At 39.2% G+C, this 22512-nt stretch overlaps 1 protein-coding gene across 8 annotated transcripts in view; it reads right to left on the reverse strand.

Annotated features, from left to right (window-relative positions):
• Positions 1-22381, reverse strand: part of Plag1 (PLAG1 zinc finger) — a 45034-nt gene extending 22653 nt beyond the window's left edge. For 7 of the 8 annotated variants that reach the window (XM_087190323.1, XM_021249546.2, XM_021249548.2 and 4 more), the window contains exon 1: positions 22169-22378. The gene's annotated coding sequence lies outside the window, so the exon portion shown is untranslated. Of the gene's footprint in view, positions 1-22168 lie in introns of all 8 variants that reach the window. The other variant, XR_015442680.1, reaches the window with a different exon arrangement.
• Positions 22382-22512: the final 131 nt, after the last annotated feature.

The raw sequence follows: 22512 nt of genomic DNA on the forward strand, positions 1-22512 counted from the left end.
AAAAAAGGAATACTCTCCCCATCCCATACCACAGGTTCAAGAAAAAGACGGGACTATTTCATGTGAAAAAAACTATGCATTCCTATATAATGTAAGATTTATATTAAAAATGATTAGTTGAGGCAGTTACTTCTGACCTTTTCATCTTAGTCACATAGTAAGGGTGTATCTTAAATTTTAGGGTAGTCATGGTCACACATAAACCCAAATCACAGCTCAGATAAAACCAACAAATGTGAGGCCACAGTCGTTTTATCAGTTAAACTGAATGGTAATTTGGGCAATATGTGATTGAATATTGACTATCTACAGCTAGACTGACCCCTGCCTGTGGGCTTAGCTGTGGTTGGTAAAAGACGATAATGTACTTGTGAAAATGTTATGATTACTTAAAACCAGAGAAACCAGGCACATATTAGAAAAAAAATCTGCTCTACTGAAACATAATAATCAAAATCCCACACTGAATTGTACAACATGGGAATGTCTCTTTTACAAAGCTTTTCAAATTAATCCCCTTCCCTCCTCCTGAAACTGAAGCAAGGATTGGAAGGAGCTGTGTAGAACTGAATCCTGTCTCCCAGAGCCAGGCTGGTGGAGGGAATAGGTATGGAAGGAAGGCACAGGGAGATGTGGGACCAATCCTGGGGAAAAAAATGAATATTCAACTAAGACTCCTACCACAAAAAGGACTATTCTACCAGGCAGTAACTTTTCATAGTGTTAAAACAAAGCATGGTATTTGATATTTCTAAATTACTACACTTCTATAATTTTTACACCCTTGGTTACTCCTTGGAGAAGAAATGTTTCTAAACTACGTTGGATTGCTTTATTTTGTTTTAAACAATTTTACTGGTATTGATCACAAAGGAATGAATGATACAAAGACCAGTGTGTACTTTCCCATGTATTTACTTGTGCAACACTGGACAAAATTTTAACCTTTCTGAACTTCATTATCTTTAACCATAAAGAAAAAACAGTTAATTCTTAAGGTAACTGGGAAGTAAGAGAGAAGTCCACAAATAATCACAGCTGAAACAGAATTAGTCACTGCTATATGCTGACTGGCGGTCCTTTTTCTTGCTGAACTGAAACCCATTTGGACAATATAAAATTATGGATTGATCCATGTTGCAGAAGAGAGGCGATCCATGCTGGAGAAGAGGGGGAAAGTCTTTGGAAGCAACGAAAACATCAAAGAAACTTGATTCTGTCTTCAGTACAGTATCTTCAGTACAGTATCTTCAGTTGGTCTTGGTGAAGGCCACAGAACAAAAATCTCCATTACAGAAGAGACTTTGCCTTTTAATGTCCATTTCTGTACGACCAATCTAGAATATGGATGCACCTGGAGTCACTCAAATATTTGTTGAATGAATAGAAAAGGAAGAAGAACAGGCAAGGAAGGGAGTTTCTATCCTATTGGCCAACTGGATTTATGAAAGAAAACAGCTGCCAAATCTGTTTGATTACCTCAATGAATGACCAAGAACTGACAGAATGCTCTAAATTTAAAAATTCTCTTGGATTCCCTTGAATATCCAGCAATCAAGAAAACATCACTCTTTCCTGTCTTGGCAAACTCTCAACAGATAGGAAAATGCTGCGGTCACTGTGCCATCTTGTGGTCATGTTTAGAAAATTCATCCTCAACAGACCAGCTAGAACCGCTACCTGCACAGTGGTGCTAGGAATGAGCTGTAAGAACAAACCAATATCATTTCATAACTATCAAGGAGCTTGTAGCCTATTAGGGAAGGTATACCAGAAGAATATTATTTATCACTATTGATAACATAAAACTAGCAGAGTGAAAAATGTCACAAAATAAGTGTAGATTAGGTACAATGAAAACTCACAAGTATAAAAGGTTCTTCATAACTTCAAAGAGGAGAACTTGTGCAGAAAGAGTCAACTGAACTGAGAGTGGAGGGAGGTAAGATGTGGAGCCATGCAGGTGAGCCTGGAGGAGTACAGAGTGTACCCCAGAGAGGCAGGGCCTGGGGAGTGTGCAGACTAGTGACAATCAGGTCAGGCCTTCCTTGATTGGAGCTGATGACGTCCTAAGAAAGGTGTGAGAAGTAAGGCTGTGGAATGGGACCAGATTGGAAGTGGTGAGAGGGTCACTGACTTTGCAGGTCTAACAGGAGAAGGAATTGGTTTGACTTTGCTGTGTTTACGGAAGCAATCTCACCTAGAGATTACAAGGTCATGCAGACTAGCTCTGTGGTGTTGAGTGATTTAACCTTTTTCAACTTCAGTTTCCTCAGCTGTAATGTGAGATAATCAAGCCCTACTGAGTTGTGAAGAATAAATGACACTGTTTGAAAAGAACATTCCACAGTGAGCAGCACTCAGTGAGAATGCTATTAACACTGATCAATAGCCATAGGGTTAAGACTTTGAATGGCAATCTATTTGACAGCTGCCTGTCGTAGAAGCAAAAAGAAGAGAACATTTTAGGAGGCAGCAGTGAAGATAAGGAATAAATGCTGCTTTCTTTTTTCTTTAGTTGATGTAGGCTTTTGGTAATCATAGAAAACACATTTCAGGTTGAGTGCTATGGCAAAAATCCAGGCCCTAAGCATTCCTTGCCATTGGGAAAAATGATATCCATTGAAGAGCAAGGTATGGAAATGAGACAGCTCTATGTAACTGTGGTTTTTGTTTTTTAAAGATGGCAGAAATTTGACATGTTTAAATGTTAACCGGATGGATCAAGTGAAGAAGCAAAGGCCAACAGAGAAAAGATAACGAACTGGAGAGGACAGAGCCCATGTGACACGCAGAGAGGGCAGGGTAAGGTGGTATGTGCAGATGCTGAACTAGACTGTAGCCAGCACAGGAAGAAGGCACAGACAGTAATGGAGGAGGAGAGGGTACCTAAGCAGTTTACAGACGAACCGGTGTTGGCGCTAAGAACATTCCAGCAAACGTGAGGGCAGGCATGAGAAATACAGACTGGTGAGCTAGAGGACCTTAGGAGGCTGGTGCTGGGTGGAAGGGAGTAAAAGGAAGGGACAGAAGGTTCGAAGACAAAGCTAGAGGGTAATGGAGGGTCAAATCCTGACAGGGCCTGGACTCACTACTTGTGCTACTTCTATATCACCTACTAATGCCATTGTCCCTAGTCATCTGGAGATACAAACAAACAAGGCAGAGACAAAGATTCTTCCAGGGTTCAGAGTAGCAAGGTAGGTGCAGAGGGTGGCTGACAGAGTAGAATGTCCCAGAACACGAGCTACAGCCAGCTTGGTAGCACTGAACTAGAGAAAATGAGAACAGCAGGAACACACAGGCAAGAGAAAAGCAGGTGCTAAACGCTTAAAAGCATGGTGAGAGAGAAGCAAGACTTGATAGGAACAAGGGAGTAAGCAAAGGTACAGGACACGAGGCTATGGTCAGCAAGGGCCATTTCAGGGTGGTTCTAAGCAAGGATGGTATGCTGCAAACCATTATGTGAATGTGGCGTAGTTTTAGTATGTACTGGAATTTCAGGGCATCTTGATGACAACTTCTGAATAGCCCTGCTCCTTTAGGGTTTCCAGCTGACATCCCTCAGACAGTCAAGGTGCCGATTTCAATCATGTTTTAAAACAAACAACTGTTGGGCACCATGAACAGTTTCTCCCTTAATTTAACTGCTTTCCAAATCCTGATTCAGTTTGGAAATTAATTATTTCCTCTACATCACCACAAACGTGTAATATCGTATAATAATAAGAGCAACATCAATGATCTTAAATATAGGGGAGAACTAGAAAGGAGGAACACAGGTTCTGAACAAAGTAGATGTGAAAAATCCACGTACATCACACATTGTATTATCAAGGTGCGTGCCATGTGCCTTTAGTGCCAGTAATTCAGGAAAGTGATAACAAGTTCAGTTACCAGAATTTGTGGTGCAGGGAAAATTATCTAACCCTAGATCAAAGGCAAATCTGATGGCAACAGAAGCTGACTGCAAAAAAGTAAAAAGATAAGATAAATACAGAAAAGAGAAAGCAAAAAACATAGACAATGGTTAAGACTTCTTTAAGCAACTGAGGCCATGCTGGGGAAGGCTAAGAAATGGACACTCCCACATACTACTGGTGACTGGAGGTCTTTCCTGGAGGTCAAAATGGCCAAGCAATGGCCAAGAGAAAAAGGGGCACTTCCTTTTTTGCGCATTCATTTCACATCTAAGAATTTAAAGAAAATAACCTGAACTGCCCACAAAGATTTATGCACAAGGCCATTCATCACTGAATTATTGAAAGACTGGAAACAGCCTATATGGACAACTAGAAGAAAGCAAAATAAACTGCAGTGCTCATTTGCCAAGATCTAACATTTGAGGAATACACAGAAGTAACACATAAGCACATGGGAAATAACCTACAGACACATGAGATGTATAAAAGTAGCATACAAAACAAGGAAGTTCCCAATTCAGTTTTTAAAAAGTATTACAGTTTTAAAGAAAAAACAACCGGAAGAATATATCTGTTAGTATTTAAAATGTTTTAATAACGAGAACCCTAATACTGCACCGGATATAAATACCATACAGCTATACTTACTATATTTAAATGACAGCCTTATTTTGCCAACAGCTTATGACACTCAATTCAATATTTACTTCTTCCACATTGTCTTTCCAAATTTCCTTTCTAGAAGCCTAAAAATGCAGAAGCTGAGTCTTACAGAACTGATGGCTATGAAAGTAGGTAAAAAACACAACAGGTATGCAATAAGCAAAATGCAGACTTGTATGAAATGCTATAGGGACTAAACCAAAATCAAAACAGTAGCAGGCCCCGTTTCTTCAACAAATAAATTTTAAGGGGAAAAAATAGGAAGGTGTAACCTTTGGATCAAAAATAACTTGAGAGACACATCAACTAACTACAGGGGTGGGCCTTATTTGATTTGAATCACGAAAACTGATTTAACAAAAATTAAGAGACAACTGTGGAGATCTGCACGCTAACTAGGTATTCTGATGATATTAAGGAATTATTGTATTTTGGGGGATAATAACTGTTTGGTGGTTATAGCTTTAAAAGTTTGTACATTCTGGAAATACCAAAAATATACAAATGATAGGAAATAACTTCACATCATAATTATCTGCAGGAGAGGAGATGCTTGGAAGTAGGGGCATGGGAAACAAGAGTGGCCCTGAGGTGGCAGCTGTGGAAACTGGTTACGAAGATTCATTCTACTCTTTCCTCTACTTTTGTTTATCTTTAAACTATCCTATAATAAAAGTTAAAAATTATTGTTAAAGACAGCATTACACTTAACCTTACAGAGTAGCCCTACACACACCTACACACACACACACACACACACACACACGTTACAAAGAAAAACTGTGGACAGTGGTGACAGAAATGATTTACATACAGTGTATGATGCCTACAACTTTTTTTTCCATTAAGTTTATTCGGTACATTTTAGGTATACAATACAGTTACATTCATCATTGGGATCTTGTACCTGTACATGATGTATCTTGGTTCTTATTTTTTCCCCATTCCCCTGCCCTCCCTTCCCTATTTACAAAGACTGTGTTTCCATTTTTTTCCTTTTCTTGTATTTTTTCTTTTCCCTAGCCTTCCTACTTCCCCTACTCCTTTACAGCCTTTCTTCCTATTTCACAGTATCAATTATACAACTTCAGGGAACTAAGAAATATACATGATCATTTGTAAAACTTTGACCCTGCCACAAAGCTCACGGGCCAATCAACTGATACTCTATGCTACCTAAGCCTAAGAGTGATTTCTTAAGAATCTGAGACTGATGTACAAACAACATAGTAACAAATAATTTTAGTAGTCATGGCCTTCAATATATATATATATATATATATATATATATATATATATATATATAATTTTTTAGCAGCAAATATTCTTGAGAGGGCTCGAACCTTTGGCCTGTCAAGCAGTATGTAGCATATAATGACTAGGTGCTGTTTAACTCTAATAAAGGTAAGAATAAAGGAGTATAGCAAGGTTAAGAAGCTGTCAGGCTGTGCAGGGGTTGTACAAGGAATGGTTGTACTGGGGGGATTGAAATCGTGGAGCAGGGAGACCCAGCACCAGGGAAAGCACCTGCAGGACTTGGAAGTGGTATACGTGTGTCAAAAGGCTTTTGCCAAATGGGACCCTGGCCGAAGCTGCTTCGGCAAAATGGTGAAGTGGGAGCCTGGATTGGTGTGGTTTCGGAAAGAAGGTCAAGTGGTAAAACCCTGTAGGAGAAAGGCGATGGAGATGACAGAGCCCAACAAAGGCTGTGAACCATCACAGTCTGAGAATCTCAAAGACCGCCACTGGCTGAACACAACTTCATATTCAATGGACAGAGAAAGACATGATGAGACGTGGGCAGAAGAGCCCCAGAACTAAGCAAGGCAGAGGCTAGAGTGCAAATAAGGTTGGTGGGGAGAGAGAAGACTGTTGATAATGTGCATCCAAGAGACTCAATTTTCTTAGAGAACATGGTGAGGTAAGGTTACCTTATGACTATTAGAGATCACAATTCCATGGGTAAACTATTATAGTTATTAGGTAGAATTTCTTAGAACAGACAGGATTGTTTAGAAAACAACAGCCTTTTAAATATGTTAAAGGTTAGGCACCAATAATGAGGGTTTTTTCCCCAAGCTTCTCTCATTTTATATCCAGTTACTTAAATCCCCTGGGTACCATTTTCTTCCTCTGTGAACCACAGAAATAGCCACAGCACGACTTTAGGATTCAAGGGAACTGTCAGGAGGATTTCAAAGCATCACTGTGTCTAAGTGCCCTGAACAGTGAGCATGCACACTTCATACCCTGACACGAAGTGCTTCATCATGCCAAGTTACTATTATTCCAGAGAAGGGGGGCAATTCACCGTTTCAGTAACTTGTACCTTCAGAGAAACTCACCAGCCTTAGACCAGTGGGGAGGATGTGCAGGAAACAGGTGGCTAGAGACTGGTACAGGGTGACAGGACCTGCATCACGGACTGGGAGAGGCTGCAGATGGGGAGGCAGACTCCAGAAGACCCCAGGCCCACATCCAAGAGCTGAGACAGGCAGTTGAGCAGCCTGACCTGCCTGAAGCCAGTTCACCCTAACTCCAAGTACCCAGGAGATGCTAAATGCAAAGGGGCTTTTTTGGGAAAGGGAGGATAGGACAAGCCATGAGGGAGCCAGCTCCCCAAGAGCAGTGGGTTCGTGAGAAGGCAGGACCCATGGATATCTTTTTTCAACTGTTACAGCTCAGGATGCTTTAGTCTCGCAAAACTTCCTAAGGGCTTATGGTGTGCAAGTGAGAGGTAATATCCAGGTAAGACCAACTTCTGAAATGCCCACCTTTAAGGGAAAGCAGATCAAGGTCTTCACTGTCATCATACAGGTGCCACGGGACTCTGCGAACACACAAGCACCATTCTGAATTGGCCTGAATGTACGCTGTCTCGGATGATTTGGAAAAAAAGAATACCAAATAGAAGGGTTTTGGGAAGCCAAAGGCATGCTGGGTTGAAAAGCTTTGGGTTTCCAGTAATAACCTACTGTGCTGACTGAATCAAAGGCTTCTTAAATCTACTTATTGTCTGCTGTCAAGATGGATGTGTTCACAACCATATCAAATTCTGAAGAAAAAAAATCTACATGAATAAATATATACCTATACTGCATGCTTTCAGCTTTTTTCTTTTCTTTTCTTTTTTCTTTTCTTCTCTTTTCTTCTTTTTTTTTTGGTACCGGAGATGGAACTCAGGTTCTTATGCTTGCGCAGCAGGTGGTGAAACCACTGAGCTAAATCCCCAGCCCCTTTTAGCTCTTTTCTTAGGGCAAAAGGGATGCAACATGACCTACTGTCTGGAGATCTGTGACTTTAGGAAAAGAGACTGGAGTTCAAGGTGCCTTTGGGGACCCAGCACCGACTTCCACTTGTCTGTCCCACTATGGGAAAATCCAGTGGAATCCAAGGACACAGCATCTCTAGGAACTGATGTGCACTACCAGAATCTGCCTATCTTGAGTCACAGATGAGCTATGAGGGTCTTCCTGCTCATTTCTCCCTACTGTCTGCTGTTTGTTCACTGTCCTTCACCTGACCCAGGGTTCTTCTCTGTGGGCGGGCTGGGTCTCCCCTGACTTGGGTGCGTGTCTCTTTCCCTCCTGGCATATGGACATGCATGTGCCTCTTTCTCTATAAATGTATGCACGCCCTCCCTAATCCAGATGCCTATGTGTAAATGTGTGTGCAATATGTGCCCGCTCCCTTCTGAACCGCTCTGCTGTCTTGCTTCCCCACTTTGGGGTAAATATCACATGCCCTCCCTGGCATGTGCACACACCCCCTCTGTCCCTCTGTCCCACCTTGCGTCTGTGTATGAGCCTCTACTGCCGCCCCCCCCATGTGTGTTCAGGTCTCTCTTCCCCTCTGAAAGTCTCTCTCCTGCTGAGGGGTGTCTGGGTCTCTTTTTCCTTGCACTCTTTCCTCTCACTGTGTGTGGGGGCCCTCTGGGATGGTGAGTGTCTAGTGTTTCCTTCCTTCCCCAGAAGGGAGAGTGTCTCCCTTCACATCCTGGTGTGAGAGGAACTCTCTGTCTTGCCCATCCATGTCCCTGACCTTCCACCTCCTAGATGTGTGGCACTCTGCTCCTCAACTACATGTCAGTGTCTGGTGATGTCTGCCTCTGCAGTGGGGTCTCCTCAAGAAAGGGAAAGAAACATGGCGTGGTCTGCATATCGCCCTTCCCTCTGGGTATGAGCTGTGTGTATGTCTTCTCTTATCTGTGCATTTTCCTCCCCATCTCTCTCCTGAAATATTGAAACAGCTTACACAGACCTGTAGAGGCAGGTATAATTTCCCTAGGTGAGTTTGCTCCTCATCCTCACTGTACTGAAGTCTGTGTGCTTCTCTTTTTCTAGGACTTTAGGTTTCCCGTCTCTGGGTGCTCCACATGTGCCTGTGTCCTCCTCCCTCACTGTGTATTAACCCTACTACCCGACCTTGCTGTCTTGAGCTTTAGAATTAGCAGAAAGCTAGCTTCCTCCAAGATAGCAAACCCAAGCCTCCTCTTGCTGAACTCTCTGTGGGTTCACTGCTCTCCTGTGACAAGACACCCTCTTGGGCAGATGACTCACCAAACAGCGTCTGATCACTGCTCCGGGTTTTCTCAGGCTCCGTGCACCACGATTCCCCTTTAGACTGCCCAGACAGTACAGTCTCTCTCCGCAGGCGCTCACTGTGCTCAGTTCTCAGAGAAAGTGGGGAGGAGAGGAGAGGGTTGGGCGCTCAAGGCCCTTGCCCTCCAGCGTCAGCCCAGCAGAATGCCGGGCGGGGCGTGCGTGGGGCTGGGCAGTGCTCTAGGGCGGTGAGGAGGTGCCTGAGTACGTGTGGTGGTGCCACTGCAGCTGAAGGAGAGAGGCCAGGGCTCCCAAGTGTGTAGGAGGGAGGAGGTGAGGGAGCACGTGTGGGGAGGTCACCGGTCCCAGGGAGCTTTGCTTTTAGGGGCCCCTTGAGGAAGGGATGCCTTTAGGGTGCCACTGGGAGAGAATGGCAGGGTGAAGGTCAGGCCAAGGGCAGAGGTAGCAGCCAGCCTGTAAAGGGCAGCTCATGCTGCTCAGGAGTCTCACCACTCTGGCTGAGCTGACAGTCTCTGAAGAGGGCCTAAGACATCTGGCCAGGTGGCTCTCTAGCCAGTCCCCTGCTTCCTCTCTCTGCCGCCGGTGTGCAGAGCCCTATGCCATGTCAGGGGTTCTGTCAAGAAGCACGCCTCTAGGTTTTTGTGGCTTTATCTGTCTCAATGCTCAGGCCTCCACACAAAGTCCCTTTATCTAGAGGTCTCCCCTGCTCACTGTCTCTAAAGAGTTTCTCCTCCCCCAGACCTTCAACTCTCTTTATCCTCATATTCCTTATTATCTTCCTACCATCTGCCACAATCCAAAGGAACTCTGTTTATTGTCTGTTTCCTTTGCTCAACAAGGGTAGGATCTGTCTTAGTGCCTAACTTGAGGCAGGTATTTCTCCAATCTGCATAAGACACAGGAAGAAAAATGTTCTTATACATAGCTGTAGAGATGCTGGAGTAAAAAGAAAAAGAAGCATTGAGGACCAGGAGACAGGCAGAGATGGAGGCTTTATTAGCACAAGGCTACAAGTCAAAGATACCACAAGAGAGAGAGCTGGTGTTCAGGTAAAGTATAGACTAAGATGAGAAGTAGATTAGGGAACTCTACAAACTCTGGGAAAGGCCAGGATGCTGGTAGTTAAGTACAGGTGGAAGAATAGTTGCCATTAAAAAACAAACAAACAAACAAACAAACAAACATGAAGGAAGTGCCAGAGAACATTAGGAGGTGGAAAAGAAGGAGAGGCAGGAATTTGCAGACGTGTAGAGTGCTGCAGCAGTCACACAGAGATAAAGTGGAACGATGCCACTAGATTTGGCATTAATGGCTGCCTGTGGCTGTTCTCTCCAAACGTGTGTTCAAAATGAGGCAGGACAGTTGTAGAGTAAGGGGAGATGAAAGGCACAGACTGATCACAGACCATTCTTTCAGGCCGTAGGGCATCAGTGCGGAGAAGGATGACTGAAGAGGGGGCAGGATGCAGCCAAAAAGTCTTGGGTTTTGATCTGTTTTTTGAAGACGAAGAAGATTTGAACATACCTTTCAGGTACAATGGAAGAAATAGGAAATGTCAGATCTGAGGAGTGTGTGATACGGCAAGGACTAAAGCGGGGTTACAGTAATCTGTGGCTTGAACAGCCCCAGCACACGCCATGCACAACCATCCTGACAAGACTAACTTTTCCTGGGGCCCCCAAAAAGGGTTTGCACCATTACAGAGGGATCCAGAGGGAGGCAAAGAGGAGCCAGGTGAGGAGTTGTGCTGATGGCCCCAGTCTTCCTTTGGGAGCCAGGCAAGACATCTGGTGAGAGTGTGGTGGAAAGAAAGCTTCAGGAGAAGGTTCAATGTCAAGAATTGGCGGGGACAGGAGTAAGCACTAGAAGCTGGCCGTGGCGATGCGCCTCTGCAATCCCAGCACTCGGGAGGCTGAGGCGGGGGTCACTGCGAGTTTGAGGCCAGCCCGGGCTACATAGTGCGTGCAAGGCCAGCCTGGACTGCCTAGCAAGACCCTGTCTCAAAAAACAAACACACCTGCACCCCAAAGAACCAAAACAAAACAGAACACAAGGAATGAGCCCTAGAACTGAGAACAGAGATACAGATAAAAGAGCATCGTTCCATCACTGAAGATCCAGCTTGAGTCTTAGAGGGCTTTGTCCTCTCAGTGGAACAAAAGTCCTCCCGCGTGGTTGGCCTTCCAGACCTGAGACATCCTGGGCCTCGCACTGCCTTCTTCGGGCACGTGTCTGCTCACTCCCACTACCCTGACCCTCCGCGGCAGGACGAAACTCCACGTGTGCTCTGCGTGCTGGGTCACTCATTCTCCTTCCAGGCCCTTGCTCTAGGGCCACCTCCTCTGTGAGTTTCATTCTCTTCTTCCTGTCCATGTTCACTCTAACAGTGTCTGTACAACACAGTAACTAAAATTTCAACTGGATGTGGAAAAGTCACTAGGGGCCTCAGAGCCCTAGGACCACTAATCATAATGGTTGAAGTAAGAATTGCAAAGAACTGCGAGTTTTAGGCATGTTGAAAGCCATCTAGATGGTTAACCAAAGAGGTACTTGAAAATAAAAGTCTAGAACTTGCTTGCGAGAATAGAAATAGTGATAACATACAACCAGTCTTTCTCAATAGAAGCATGGCTCTCTGGAGTTAGGCAAAAGAAACTTGAAGTCTTCACACTCTGTAAAATCTCGTGATTTCAGACAGTCTTTACAACTCTTACATTGCTTTATTTGCTTTATTAAAATAAGTTTAGCAAATCCAGTCTTACCTCAAGATTGCTATAAAAAATAAAGAATGAAATAAAGCAGAATTTTCTAAAAATTTTCTTTCTCTCAGGGTGATAATATTCCAATCCTGATTCAATATTTAATCATCTTTCCCATACTAATCAAGTTTTTGAAAAGTTTTTAAAGAGCTATTTATGTGTTGTGGGGGAGACAAAAAGGGATAAAGCAAGCAATCCCTAATTCTCCAAACTTATGGAGAGAATCACATGAAGAACACCCTGGACTTGGAATTTTATAATCACTGGGGTACACCATATGCTGTATTGAATTATTTCTAATCTCCTGGGTGGGAAGATCATCAGTGCATTTCTACCTTGGAATCCTAACATCTAAAATTAAACAAACTAAGCAATACTTTTAACTGTCACTCTGTAGAATTATACTGTTTAGTGAACTAAAACCATTAAAAATGCAGAAAGAAATGCCAATTCATTATTTTGAAATCATATGGCTTTGTAATAAATTTGTTTTAAAGTGAAAATTAATTAAACTGTGCCTAAGATCCCTACTATAAAATAAAGTATAGGTTTCTATCTTTAAAAATATCTGTTAACTTAGAAAGTTAATGAATTTTTCCTCTATTCTTTGTTTTGGTACTGGGGATTGAACTCAGGACCTTGCACTTGCAAGGCAGGCGGTGGAACCACTGAGCTAAATCCCTGGCCTGACATGTAGTGCTTTCTAGCTTGAGTTACTTGGTATCAACTTTATGCCTGAAAATTTAACTTTTGCAACAAATTTATCATTTAACTATATTAATATCAATATGGACATAATTTAGGTTTACTCTAATAAATTAATTCCTAATAATTAGCTTCTATAGTTTGTCCATTCTAAAATCTTATTTATAAAAAGTAACAGAATTCCAGTTCCTGAAGTCATTAATGCTTCTTGCATACACATTTTGTCTGCACTTCTTCTCACAGACTGCTGTGAAAATAAAATGAGATAATATAGGTAAAGGCAAAAGACTGTGATCCAGCCAAAGTATTTTATGACTGAAACAGAGCATTAATACTCAAAATATTTGGGGTGATATAATTCAAAAGTCATGTCGGCTAGTGATTCAGGGAATAATTTAACCAATCAAGTTAAGTTTATTTTTCTTTTAAGCAGAAACAGTCTCTTTTTGTACTTATTTTTGGTTTTAGAAGGAACTTTTGCATATAATTTAGCTAAAATTTTGAAAAAAAATCTTGTAACACCTCTCCTCTTTAAAGGATCAGAATCCCTATATCCTTGTTTGAGGAATTTCAAGCGAGATTTAAACTAGCTCAATTCTACTTTATTCTAGTGAAATGACAGATGAAACAGATAAAGGTAGTTATCCTCAAAAATTTTCCTAAGTTCATTTTTTGGCAGTTGAATATCATACTTCTGAACTGTATAACTTTTAAAAATCTAGATTTAGTATACCAAAAAGAAGAGTATATCACAGTATTTTTTACATTAACTTCAATATGTATGTTCACTTTCCAGAAATGGTTTTGGATGTTACTGCGTGACGACAAAGCACAGAAAATGCACTACAGGCACAGCTATACACAGGGTGGCAGCACTGAGAACAAAGCAGATTCAAACAGCAAGAACACTTGGAATACCAATGGAAGCACAAAAGTGTGCCTGAAATCTGATTAGAAAAAGTTCTTAGACATATGGGTATTTTGGATTTGATTAAGAAATTTCTTTTAATTCTGGCAGAAGTATCATGCATTACAAAAAAGTTATTATGGATCAGTCTCTGAATAAGCTTAATTGAATTTCTCTTAAATAAAATTGCTTTCTGTCCCTCTTCCTGCACTGACCAATAGAAGGTAAACTGAGTATGGTTAAATTCAACCATCACATTAGATCCAATGTTTAAGTACAGCAACTCTATCTCTAGTACATATTTAAAAATAACCCAAGATAATGATTAAAAGTGATCCAAGACTGGAATTTAAGAATAACATGATCCTGGGAATAGGAATACTTAAAAAAAAAACAACTAAACTAGTTACAGAATTAAGAGTTTTAAAGTAACTGTTTGAATTAGTTTATAATGCCCCCAAAGAAGGATTTTTAGGAAAAATATCTGTAATAGTAGTTTTTTAAAAATACTGAAAATCACTATAACAAATGCTTAATGATTAAAAATTCAAAAACAATAGTCACTTGACTGAGTACTAGCCCATTCATCACTACTTTTCTTTGAAAAATAGAAAGTAATTGAATACACTAAGGTCTTTTAAGTAATTTTTGCCATTTGAAAAAAATATTTTTATTAACTGCCAAAGGATACACGCCTAGGAACTTATACAGACCACCAGATTTTTACATGTATTCACTCTGTTTACAAACTTCTATTCCTCATAGTTTAGCAGTAAATCAAGTTATTCAGGTAAACATTAAAACCTCATTCTATGTCTAATTAAATTTATTACTTGATAGTTTACTATCATTTTGATTTGGGTAAACGTTTTACATATAGCATGTTGTAAAATGTGGTATGTGCCAAATTACTGCTGAAGAGTATTTGTCTCAGACCTTCTTAGAAAGTGAGGCAAATCATACTAAAAGCTAAGCCTAATACATGTACTTTACACAGAACAGTTAAGTCAGTTATTTACACAACAACTAGATTTGAGAATGCTCAGGTATTATGAAGAAAAAAAACAACAAAAAAAGAAAAGAAAAGCATAAAATGTCATTAACCCCCTTTGGGTGTGACCTATACTTAGAGGCACAATCCTTCTTTGAAATATTTTAAACTCCTCCAAGAAAAGAACTAGTAAAGCTGCTTCTACCACTCTTGGTATGATTAACCTACTTTATTAAATGTCTAATTCTGTTTCAGTGCTAAAATTGTGTGCATTTGAATAGTGATTTTCAAATAAAATATTACTAATATTGGAAGAGAAATACAACCTGGATTAAAATTCTACTCAATTAAATTACCCCAAACAAAAGGAAAATATCAAAAGACATGGAAAAGATTTTAAAAGTACAAAGAAAACAGATTCACATCTGAGATGTAGCTTTTAATGAGATATCCTGGTTATGTTAATATTTGTTTTCAAGGTTATGATAAATCTTATCCAAACAGATACAGTGACAACTCTCCCATAATCTAAAAATGTATAAAAATTTGGTTTTGAAGTAATGCTGCTAATTTCTCTTCTTTGAAATGGAATAATTAAAGAAAGTACATTGAGGGAATGCAAAATGCAATGTAAGAAAAGGAATTATATAAAATGGCATTTTTCACTTAATTCCCTAAAGTTGATAAAAATAAAACTTACTTATAACTCTCTTAGGGTATGATGAAAAGTAATGTGAGCTCTATGTAATTTTAGTATTAAGACAATACAAGAAAATAAAATCAAGTTATTGAGAAAACCTAATAGATTAAAATTCAACTGGTACTATTTTGAATCTGTACACTTTAGCTACTTTAACCTTCTTTCCAGGTTTAATTTCTTAAAATTTTCTCGATCAAGAATAATTCAATCAGTATTTACTAATGTATCTTTAAGGAAACAAAATTGATTATGACACTTTCAAATTTTATCTTTTAGTCAAAAGCATTACATTTCTCATTCTCTAACTGATTTCTAATCTGAGTCTCCAAAAATGTATCTCAAAGTTAAAGGCTCTAATGTTTAACTACTAATTACAAAGACACCATTTTTTAAAAAGTCAGATGGCAGCACTGTAGTTATAACATTTATTCTGAGAATATTCTCATATTAAAATATGAATACATAGAAAATCAGTAATGATCAACCTGTGCATGTGTAACTCCAATGCTGGCCTGAGAAAATAATTGAAATATTTAATAACTGAAAGTCTAAAATGAGGCTTTCATTTTCAAAAAAAGGTAGAGTTTAAGATTCTGCAAAGTTATATTATCCACAAGCTGTAGGGGACTCTTATCAGTTTAAAGATGCCTCCTGAATCCAGGGTATTTTCCAATACTAAGGACAACTTCCACTCCCGAATGTAACAATAACAGGTTTTAATTCTCCATCAAAAAAAGCAATAGCTAATTAAGAAATGATAAAGAAAAATTCCTTTAATCAGCAGCATACATCTAAAACATTCCAGAAATTAAGAACTTTCTTGGTAAATGTTCTTGTCTTATGAAAAGCTTTTCAAATGTTATTAAGTGTATAAAAAAATACTTAAAAAGTCCATAGAACAAACCATTCTTAGATTAAAGTTTTAAAATTTATTTCAGCAACTTACAGGAAAGTTTTAAGTATTCTAATAAACAATGAAGAAAATAATTTTTAATAGTTTTTAAGATTTTCTTAACATTTCAGAAAAGTACACATTTAAAACAATCTTTAAAATCTTTTTTAAAAATAGTAGAAAATAATCTTTCCTTATTTTCTTAAAAAAGAACTCCAAATAATCATTACAAATTATTCTTACAATTTAATTTAGTTTAATCAAAATCTAACACAGGGAAGAAAGGCTTTGGGGATCTATTTTTTAAAGGTCATCATGAACCCAGCAGTTTGTATTAAAAATATTCTTACAGATTCCCCCCAACTAGCTCCAAGTTACTAAAATTGATAACTTTTGCTTTATTCTGGTTATTCTGTGTTCACATATGTTGAATTTTAAATTTGCCATAATTGCTATTTCATTCTGAAATTGTTGTCTACCTAGTTCTTTACCATCAGTTTTAAACGTTTCAGTTCACATTTTTGTTGTTCTTATGTACTTTTCCATTGTTTAAAATTCTTATTTTTAGAAGACATCAAAAAGATACTTTTGCTTCCTAAACCTTCACATTTCTAGGTATTCTATGGTTTTAAATAAGGAAAAAATTTCACTTCAAAACAGCAAAGAAATACTTTATACAAATTGCTTTTCCTATTAACCTAGGGTACAGTTGCTTAAGTTCATCCATTCTGCCCATGCACATAACTTCTTAGGTAGTCATCTCAAATTCCCAGCATGTACTGTGGTGAGTTTTAATACCATTATCCTGTAATAACCCTGTTTACAAGACATCCAGGGACTTTTAAACACTAACAATTTTAATGCAATCTCACGCCACTTCACTTTTTAAAAATGAGAGAGCATTTTTATACTTTTTTTTGTATTCTGATAATCATTTTTTAAAAAGAGTCAAATCCTTAAGATAAAAAGTACCAATGCATATGATAAACAAAAATACTCAAGTACTCATGTTTGCCCCACACTACCATATCCTGGTCAATACCACCCTACAAAAAGAAGGCAGGGACAATTATACACACTAAACAGAACGCAAACTACGGGAGAGTGGGTCAATTTAAAAGTATAAATCAAATTATCCTTATGTAATGATTTCTAGTGGCTCTCATTCAGATATATTTTTCATAACTTCAAGTGTTAATAACTATACACTTCTATTTTATAAAAGTAGCTATATTACTTTTATAAAATAAGCTAAACATTTTTAATTTCTCAAATTAAATTTAAAAATTAAATTTGTAAATGATATATAAAGGTTGCCCTGATATAAAGGAAAAGCAGTAACATGGTGATTTCAGATTCAGGTATTTCAAAAAATTTAGGCAATAAAATAAATACAAAAAGCAAAGATTAGTTACCTCTAAAAGTGTTCTTATGGTAAAACAGAAAAGAATTCCTATGCATGAATTCTAAAATCATAGTTAACTTTACAGTTCATCAATTGGATATACCTTGCCCTCACATTTAACTTATTTGTAAATACTTTTTCAGGGCTACCTAAACACTTACTAATTGGTTAAACATGTTGCCTATATTAATTCCTGTTAAAGAAATTAGAGGTTCACTTTTGTCATTTGCTAGTGATGATATACTTTTAAAATATTCATTGTTTTAGAAAAGGTGTTTATCAGGTTCTTGAAACATTTTAAAAATGGTTCAAGGGATAATGTATAGCCCTTTCACCTTGAAAATGTTCACTATCTTAGATTTTGCTGGACAGATTCAGTTTTCTCCTTGTGAAACTCTTTTCTCACTTAAATAACTAAGGAATCTAAGATGTTATTAATATAAACAGAACAAATTTATATTTATTCTTATACATCTGCAAACACATCAAAAAGAACATGTACTTTAGACAGCATAAGTAAAGTTATTCATTAAAACTTTTTTCTTGATTGTGTATTTGTGTGTGTATATGATAAATTTTCACATTATTTTAATTTCCCAAATAATGGGATTCTAAATAAAAGATGTCAAAACATTCCCAGAAAGATGATCAGTTTGATTACACAGTTCAAGAGGTAAAATGACTACTGTAACAAAACTTCAAAGATGAATATAGAAAAATGTTTTAGTTGCCTGGCTTTTGAAATCTCAGTTAAGAGAGAAACATAGCATTTAATTTAGAGAACAACAATTTAATCCTTAGAAAGATAAATTTCCACAATGCCAAACCAAAATGTATATAGTAACAACCAGGATTATATTAAAAATGAAGGAAAAGTCCTCATATTATATTGATACCAAAACATGAAAAGGATCATTAAAAATTTTAAACTATATTGATAAAAGCAAATTCACTAATAAATCTAGGTGTAAAATGTCTGCTTATTAAAATATTTAGGTTATAATAAACATACATAGAATATTATCAGTATTACCCGCACTTACAAATCATCTTCCACAACCACTGAATTCTTTATACAATTTAAGCATATAAAATTAAGCATATAAATTTTAAATAAGAATCTCTATGAGGTTTCTCTAATTCTAATGGAAATAAAAATATGGACTATACAATATCCCTAGATTAATTCTGTAAATTGGTATAATTTAATAGTAGCTTCAAACAAAGGCTGCTCAACACATAGTATTTCTAAGGCATCAAAAACCCTTAATTCAAACAATTCAAATTAGATACTGTGCCCTACCTTACCTAAATTGGACTCCCTAAGGAATTACAGATTTTATATTTGTGCAGTCTGACTGCATTTTCTAATTCAGACAAGTAGCTAGTTGTGTAAAACCCAAAGATAAAGTTTTATAACACACTATGTAAGAAAGAAAAAAAATCACAATACCAGCACTTTTATTTTAGGTTGATAACAGACCAATCATAACTTGAAGCATCTCAACAACCTAAATAACTCAACGTTCTAATACAACTGGAAGAAATACTTTCCCTTCACTTTTATAGAGGCTGAATTGTTGATATTAGCATCTGATTTGTCCAAGTGGCAACTACTCAAGACCTAAAAGTCTCGATAATTTTAAACACAAAGAATAATCCTGACTATAGCTAATAAAATTGTCTTGAGCCTCCAAACAATGAAAATGCAAGATAAAACCAAAGGGTTTTGCAAGTATTGGTGGGATTCTGAAACCTCTGGACCGAAGATTACGTGGCGAGTTCCTCTCTTTTCAATTAATAGATTAAGAATTTTATCTAATCAATTTTGATTTAGCAGTGGTTCATGGCATAATTTTTTTAAATGAATTCTTAGAAAGTTGTAATTGTTTCCAAAATGAGAAACCACAAGATGATGTATTCCAATACTTCAGATGTAATGTGGTTATGGAGATATTTACAAAAAAGCACAAAGAGCTCAATTATGAACACAAGTTACCATACAATAGACTATAAAATACTGATTTATTTATACAGTATGGCAAAAGAACTCCATTCCATACAAGAAGCTTAACAATTCAGCTCCAACTTTAATCCATTTCTATAAATCATAAAAACAAAGGAAAATAGAGGTTTATTTCAGAAACACCATAAACCTGTGGAAAAGTAACACAAGTAATTTCTAGTCAAGATTAACCTTGATCCCAATAGAGAACAGCTAACAACTTATACAGCACATTTTAAATTTGGAAAATACTATAGATATTTAAAACATAACATAGCTGATAGTTGTTTATGATGCGTAACATTTCCTGTTAAATAATACAAATAAATTCAAAAGATGCAAACTGACAGGTCTCAGGATTTTAAAATATTTTCAATTCAAAGGCAAGAAATTACAGCATAAGAAGAGGCTGGACTTTAAAAATGAATATATATGTAAAGTTTTCCGTGGTGTTGGTGTGTCGTCTCCCCGCCCCGCCACAATGACTACTGCTTATACTGTGAAAGAATCTTCATCACTGTTTTTAATTTCCAACCAGAAGTCCTCAATGTACTTAAAGCCAAATTGATTATTAGGTATTTTATAGCTTTTACAAAATGGCTGTAAAATCACATTGTGGGCATGCATAACTCTTTGATCTCACCGTACAGAATTTATAACTGTTCAATAATGCTATACCATTACACCACACACCTTAAACTTTTTCCATTTTTCCACAATTCCTCCCCAAATCAGCTTCCAAAGCAAAGCAATGTAACACGAAAAGTTCCTGGGAGGGCTTATTACAGAAAAGAACAGCTTGAATACAAACTAAACTATACACATATCCATCTTCTGTTCAGCTTGTTTATCCCTCCTCTCCCTCCATCATTCCTAAAGGTGGGTGCATGTGAATAATGGAAAGAGAAGGCTCTTCCATCACCCCACCCTCCCAGCACTTCTGCTTTAGGTCCTCTGACAGTGAGTCTGTGTAGGTGATGAAAACCATAACAGAAGAGAAGCTGTCCCTTTAAAATGCCCTACTCTGTCCCATATCCCACGTGGAACCAACATCAGCAGCACTTTCCCATTAACATCAATGTTATGCATAAGTTATCCTTTTATATAGATAAAGCCAGAAAACCTCAGCCCAACATTCCTTAGAGAGGATGAACAGGTGAAGCAAACGTGTCAGGAAGAAGAAACCAAATCCCCAACCCTCCCCAAAAGGTACTCCAGTCTTGCACTCCAGTGGCTCAGGGCAGTATCACCGCTCTATCCCTCCTTTGAAGAGCCCGGTTTAAAGAAGGGAGGAAGCCACTAACAAACCCTGAAGCACAAACGCGACGAAAATGCGATCTGAAGCCGGAAAGGTTTATTCTTCCAATCACACATATTAACTCTATTAAGAAAATGGCATCACTTTCTTTCCACTAAAAAAAAACAAACAAAAAAACCCCCCAAAACCCCAACAACCCACCCAAACCTCGTAAAGATCATTAAAAAGGAGTTACAAAATAGCAAATATGGTGTTTATCTTATCTCAGATCAGTCCACATTACCAATAAGATTAGTAGTTTCTGCACCACCACCTCCCCCCTCCCTCCCCCTGCTCCTCTAGCATCGGATTTTCACGTTTTCTCATTGTCGGTTGAGTTATAAAAGGCTTTTGCTCTCCGAAAGTTTTAAAAAATAAATAAATATTAACTCCTTGGTCTCTGCAAAGTCAAAATGGACTTCAAGGGAAAGGCGGTTCATACTTTTACCTTTAGCGAGAAAAGGGGGAGCATCCCGGATTTTTAGGGATTTTTTTGCGATTTTTAAAAAATTTTTATTTGGTTATATGCCTGAGTTCTCCCTCCATTTTGGTTGTTTATGATACTGACAACAAGCTGTCCCTGCTCTGTGCCGATCTCCTGCTTTCATTTAGCACCCCCTCCCCCTCCCCCCTCGCAGCCACACACCCCGGGCTCACACCTCCCCGCAGACCCCGCACCCCGACCCCGACTCGCCCACCTGAGGAAAGGGCAAAAACAAATTCATTTCTCCAGAAAAGAAAAACCTCTTTTGAAAAAGGGGCAAAGTTACCCCAAGTCACTCAAAGTGCCCCCCAAATATTGCCGACTGCGGGTTTCCGCCAGGCCCTTTGGGAGGCGACCTTCCTCCGGGATGTTTTGGTGGAAAATGCGGAGAGTTTACTCTCAAAACTGAATTTATATTAATTTTTCCCTTATTTTTCGGGTCTCTAATGTCTTCCGCTCTCGCTGCTGCCGCTGCCGCTGTCACAATATTCACAGCACCAGAGAGGAGGAGGAGGAGGAGGAGAGGAGGAGGAGGAGAGGAGGAGGAGGAGGAGGAGGAAAACTTTTCAAACTTTCCAGACCCTGCATAAACTTTCTTTTCCCACCGACCTCACCTTCGGGTCCCCAGCCGCAATGCCCCCGCCCTGTCAGAAGCGACTCCGAGTGCTCGCAGCCCCGCTTCATGATTTTATTCTATTTTTATTATTATTTTTCTCTCTGGGGTCCTGAGCAGGGGCTGAGAGTAGCACAGACTTTGCCTCCTCCTGCCGCCGCCGCTGCTCCTCTGCCCCTTCAGCGAGTCCCATAATTTAAATAACCCTGATATTTCTCCCGCTAAGCGCCTCTCCACCGCCCCGGACCCCGGGAGAACTCACCGCGGGGCTTTAACATCCTCCCTCCGGCCCGTCCGCCGCCTTTACACCGCCCGCGGAATTTCTAATAATTTTTTTCTCATATTTCGGGCTGGACGCGGCGGGCCTGGAAATTGTCTCCTTACGCCTCTTTCCAGCAGCCATTGTAGTGTATGCGCTGCCCCTGCAGCCCAACTTGCAGCTGCCGCTGCTCGCCGCCGCCGCCGCCGCCGCCGCCGACGTCGCGCCCACCGCCACCTCCCCCGGCCTGCTCGGCCACCGCCCCCGCCTCCCGGCGGCCCGCCCCCGGCCCCCACCCGCCGCTGTGTCCGCCCCCTATGCTCGCTCCGCCCCAGGGCCGACCACTC

This window comes from Heterocephalus glaber, unplaced genomic scaffold (assembly GCF_053883595.1).
Source record: "Heterocephalus glaber isolate CG9 unplaced genomic scaffold, H.glaber_assembly_v1.0 deba00001553, whole genome shotgun sequence".
In the NCBI taxonomy this organism is placed as follows: Eukaryota; Metazoa; Chordata; class Mammalia; order Rodentia; family Bathyergidae; genus Heterocephalus; species Heterocephalus glaber.